The sequence below is a fragment of the Bos grunniens genome, chromosome 20, assembly GCF_055505025.1.
Source record: "Bos grunniens cultivar Pamir isolate PY7600 chromosome 20, Bosgru_T2T1.0, whole genome shotgun sequence".
Lineage (NCBI taxonomy): Eukaryota > Metazoa > Chordata > Mammalia > Artiodactyla > Bovidae > Bos > Bos grunniens.
In genome coordinates, this window is record NC_141184.1 from 1,767,573 (window position 1) to 1,772,905 (window position 5,333).

Sequence of the window (5,333 nt, forward strand, 5' to 3'; positions counted from 1 at the left end):
GGCGATCCGTTGAATAATGCAGCTTGCAAGGAGGCGGGGGTGCGAGGACAACCTGGGGAGCAGTGACGAGGCTCGGGACAGGACCGCTGAGGCTGTGGCCTGAACACGGCCCCGCAGGCGTCCCGAGCCCACTGAGAAGTCATCACGTTATGATCAGGGACACTCAGGTCAGCGGAAAGCCTCCTTTCAAGCATCCAAAGAGACAAGTTGCAACACTGCTTCGGAGACCTCAGAGGCAGGAGGCATGCATCTCCGGTGGACTTGCTCTGGGATGGTCTCGCGGGGAAGCGGAGCTCAGAGGGTGTGAATCTCTGCAAACAAGCCCTTCTGGAAGGCACTGGCAGAGCCCAGGCCGAAGGCACCCATGCTTCCCCAGCTCCTGGTCAGCTGTGCCCACGCTTGGCTCCCAAGAGTATTCCCAGCCCTGGGCCTCTGAGTCACTTCCTCCCTCAAGCTCATCTCTCTGTTCATGTCAACATGAGATAAACCACATTTGTTCTCACCTCGGAGTGACGTGGAGGCGCGCTCACCCGCAGGCCTCTGTTCTCCCCTCCAGCCCCCTTAAAACTGCCTCTAACACTCACTTAGCAAGCGTTTGGATGGCTTTCCCAAGGAGCAGTGACTTATTCCAACTCCTGGGGACGATCTCAAAGATACGCTGCCGGCAAGTGAGACGGAGCGGCCTCCCTGGTACATGGTCACAGCCGGACCTTCCCCAGACACGGGCCTCATCACCAAGGTGGATGGGAGGATGGAGACCCATCCCACGGCTGGGGAAATGGGCATTCCAGAGGGAGGGGGGCCCTATTTCCCACCAACAGGGCCACTTCAAATTCCAAGTCAGTTCAACAGGGAGTTAAAAGTCCTGTTTGGCACCTTAGAATTAATTAGCTCAGAGTTTTGCTTTCTCATCCCGGACTCTAGATGCTCTGATATGACACCGGGAGAAGGTTCAGGAACTGATGTTGCTGCTGTGAATTTTATTTGCCTAAAAAGAGTGAGAAATGCCCCGAAGCCCTCACAGGGACAACCGGTGGGTCTCCCCACCTCTGAGAGTCTGCCGGGCACAGGCAGGGGAAGGGGCTTCAGGTCACAGCCACTGAACAGACCATTCACCCGAGGGCCCCCCGGATACCACACGTGGAGGCCCATGGTCTCGGCTGGTGCCACCAAGGAGGTGTCCATCGAGCCAGCTCACAGACTTCATCCCAACACCCTCAGAGGCTTCTGCTCGCCTCACCCGCCCTGGAAGGCTGGGGGATGCTCGGCAGGACTGGACTGGGGAGCGGACAGGAGCGGCGATCCGGCCGGCCATGGGCAGGGCAGACCGGGAACCAGAGACCTCCCCGTCCCCCGCCGCTGAGGCACTGGGAGCTGCAATCCCACAGCGCCCAGAGGCCGAAGAAGGCCCACCCGAACGGGAGGGGGCACTGGGCCACCCCCCCTCCCCCGCACAGCTTGGAGTACCTGCCCTGGGGGGCCCAGACCCAGTCCGGGTCTCAGAGGGCCTCTCACACTCTTGAGTCAGGGCCTGAATCACTGCACCATCTGCCCTTCAGCAGGACAGGCCCCTGCGGAGGTTGAGATGGTGGGGTGCACTCAGGTACTGCCTGCAGACCCCAGCCCAGGTGGGCCTCCATTCCAGATGAGCCCCCATGGTAAATGGGCCTCCACCCAAGGTGGGCCTCCATCCTGGACCGGCCTCTGCTCTAGGTGGGGCTCCGTCCCAGATGGGCCTCCGCCACGTGAGACAGGAGGGAGAAAGACCGTGTGACCTTTCCCTGGAATCCAGCCAATCCAATCCATTATGCAAGGCCTTCTTCCTGAAAGCCTGGCAGGGAAGAGGGACATGGGGGAGGGGCTTTCTCACCCCCAAGTAGGTGTGACAGTCAATGAAACCCAGCGGTTTGAAGCTGATCCTGCTGTGCAAGCACAGTTATCTAGTTGCTGTCTTCCGCGTTTCACCCAAGATGGTGACAAGTGTCTGGGATGTCCCTCTGCCTGTCACTCAGCTCTGTAAATAGAGGTGGAATCTAAACTTGCTTTGTTTACCCTGTTAATGCAGAGCCTTTGGGGATGTTCACAAAATTTTCAGCGGAAAGGGGAGACCACCACTTTGGAGAATTTGGTGGCCCTGACCTACTGTTCTGGATGCTTCTGTACAAAAGTTCTCACATAACTTCTCACAGCCCTGGAGGGGGCACGGGTCTCTACTTGGAGGGGGCGGGCAATAAAGCTGAAAGGCCACGACCAAGTTTCCTGCAGGGCCGCCCGAGGTCTCCCCGTCCACGAGGTCCTGGGCGCAGTTATCTCTTGGCTCCCATAAAACTAGCTGAGCTCCCAAGTTCCGAGTGGCCTCCATCCGGGGCTGTCACAAAGAAGGCACTCCTCAGGCTCAGCGAGCAGGACTCTTCCCGCGGGATGACGCACGTGGAGGACAGCTGGAAGGAAACCAAACCAACTGATCCGCGAGGCTAAGGTTCCACCTCCCTCTGCTTTGCTGATTTTTGTACTTGTGAGAGTTACGGGAAATTCTTCTAAATGCTTTAAAAAGATACTGTTTCTTCGGGAGTGGGGCGAGGGCGGGGCTTGCCGACCGTCAGCTGTCGGCTGTTTGCCCTAGGGCCCCGCCCCGCCCCAGGTGGGGAGGGCACATCAGAGGGCCCCTTGCCCCCCACCTCCGCACCTGAGTCATGCTCACTCCCCGCCCACTGCGTTCATTGCGTTACCTCTGCTGGATCCGCTCCAGACTTCCAAATTTAGCAATCCTCTGCTTAGGCACGGCTTCTTGGAGTCCTAGCCATATCTTAATGATGCAAAAAAAAAAAAAAAAAAAATGCGCAGCCCATTAAACACGATCTGATGGCTATCTGCAGCTTGAGCGATGTAGCTGACAGCTCAGAATGAAAGAAGATACAGGAGGCCCCACAACTGTGCACGCAGAGCACACTCAGTACAAACAAGGACAGTAGATTACATCTTTCCAATAAACCGGAGGCTCATCCCTCGAACTGCCCGCCGCGAACCGCCGGGGCCTCCTTAACAACCCGGCTAACGATGGGGCGTTGGGAGCGGGGGGCCAGGAACCCCGTGTGAGAAACTGCGGGTCAGGTGCAGGCTGCCTGCCCAGCTGAGATGGCCCTTTAATCTGTTATCCCAACGTGGTTTGTAGGAACAGTAAACTGCACCCAGATTTTAAAGGATGAAAAAGGTCTCCACTGTTTCAGACCTCCACATCCACCGGGTGATGTGAGGGGGCGCCCTGAGTGGCCCCCGGTCTTCTCTCTGGAACAGAGGAATGAAGCTCTGGTCTTCAGGGGTCAGGTGAGGGGGTCAGGAACAGGGAAGTTGGGCTTGCAGCCTGCCACCTAAGTGCCCAAGAACTGCCCGGGCAGAATTCAGCTCTTCTCCAGAAAGCTACTGGTCGTGGGCAGGCTGGATTTGCTCTTGGGGTAAAGTTCCTTCTTAATGAGCTGCAATTCTTGCTCAACAGCCAGCCCCCACCCCAGGCACTTCTCATCAAGGTGATAACATCAACCCAGGTGCCGGGCAGTCTTTAAAAGTCGTAAATCTTCGCAGTCACCTAAGGGAACCGGAGGAAAAAAGGTGAAACAAGTTTGCAAGAACCTTTCCCAGGTGTTATTTTGCAAGTCCAGAGCTAATTGATGGTTCTGCCACAATAGCTACAAGTGATAAAGATCTGTAAACACTCCACGCTGGAGGCAAGTCGGGGAGTCCCCAGGGTGTGCAGCCGCCAGATGGAGCCGCTGCCTCCCGCAGGCCAGCACCCCTGCGCGGCCTGGTGGCTCGGAAGGCTGGGTACCACCGGAGTCAAGGTGAGGAAGGTCCCCGCGAGGGACAGAAGTCGAGGCAAAAGGACGGTTGGGGGGAGTGGGCAGGTGCCTCCCACCGAAGTCAGAGCTCTCCAAGACGACCAGGTTGCTAAGAAACAGCAGTGGATGAGCTTGAATTTGCTCTTAGGATCCCATCTTTGCCTCCCCATCACACACACACTAGCTTCTAAAGGACATAAGATCCATTTTAAAGCTAGCAACTCTCTTTGCAAGATGAGGAAGGGGAGGAAAGCTACCCCGTGGTCCCGTCTTCCCCTGCAGCCCTGGGCATGCACGGGGCCTCAGGACCTAATGGGATTCTGGGGGCGAGGGTGGGAGAGGGGTGATAAAGCCTGGTGAGGATTGCCACACAGAGGCACAAAGCCCATTTACATTTCCATTGGCTTCACGAGAAGAAAATGCGGAGTTTTCCTCATTTTTGCCTTTGCTGAAAAATTAGCCTTTGCCTGAGCAAAGAGAGTCACGTTTCCGTCCATGGTATCACCCCCGACTCAGAGGGAGTCCAGAGCATCAGAAAAACTTTTTAAAAGAAATTACAGATGATAACATTTTCATTTGCTTCTTTATATTCCGTAGCCTGGTTTTTAACTGCATTTGCTTGGGGATTTTTTTCTTATGAAAATAGTATTATGTGTGACGTTCAGGCTCCCATAAAAATGATGACAGCCACAGTGTCTTTGATGATATGTATTCGGAACCTATAAATAACTCCAATATAAATAAGTCCTGAAGCAACGTGGGCAAAAGGAAGCCACGTCAGATTCCATGTCGGGCTCTCCCCGGTTGCCTTTCTGTCTCACCACCTGAAAGTTCAGGAGCACACCGCTGCCTCCTCCAGGAGGATGGGGTAGGGGTGGGGGGCACACCTAGGCCCACCCCCTGGGGGGAGCCTGCCTCTAAGACAGACCCTCTTCCACCACCAGGGACCCCCAGGGACCACACCAGCTCTCAGCACGGCCGGTGACTCGAATTCAACGAGGGAGTGAGAAAAAAAGCAAGCTGCTAAAGGAAATGCCTCTGGCTCCCACCCCCTCTTTATCTTGCCTCTGGAATTCGGCATCAATGAATCTCTCCCTGTCAGCTCTTGCTTCGCAGAGTGTGAGCTCCTGAAAACAGGGCTTAAAAGTTCTGATTATTTTTAAAGGATTAAATTGTGTCTTGTTTGTGTATTCTCCTTCTCTGAATGGCAGAGCTCGGGATCCACGCGCTGGCCATTTTCACAGCATCAGCCTGGGTTTGGAATGACTCACTCCCGGAGAGCTGGTGCTTGGTGGGAGCAGAAAGCCGGCGTCGGGGGCCCGGCTCATGAAACCTTCAGGTCAGTTCTAGGCGATGCCTTCCCTAGTGGCCGCCAGCTCCCTAGTGGCTCAGATGGTAAAGAATCTGCCTGCAATGCAGGACACCCAGGTTTGATCCCTGGATTGAGAAGATCTCCTGGAGAAGGGTATGGCAACCCACTCCAGTATTCTTGCCTGGAGA

The 5,333-nt window shown here is 55.7% G+C and overlaps 2 long non-coding RNA genes across 3 annotated transcripts; one reads left to right on the forward strand and one right to left on the reverse strand.

Moving 5' to 3' along the window:
* Positions 1-953: 953 nt before the first annotated feature.
* LOC147350035 (uncharacterized) lies at positions 954-3,366 on the reverse strand. Of its 2 annotated transcripts, XR_015149147.1 has the most exons (3): positions 3,230-3,366; positions 2,730-2,806; positions 954-2,441 (listed from the first exon to the last, which is right to left on the reverse strand). It is a non-coding gene; the product is annotated as an uncharacterized LOC147350035 (long non-coding RNA). The 2 variants fall into 2 exon arrangements; XR_015149146.1 differs by having other exon boundaries at positions 2,730-3,312.
* Positions 3,367-3,498: 132 nt separating this feature from the next.
* Positions 3,499-5,023, forward strand: LOC147350036 (uncharacterized). The gene is made up of 2 exons (XR_015149145.1): positions 3,499-3,836; positions 4,778-5,023. It is a non-coding gene; the product is annotated as an uncharacterized LOC147350036 (long non-coding RNA).
* Positions 5,024-5,333: the final 310 nt, after the last annotated feature.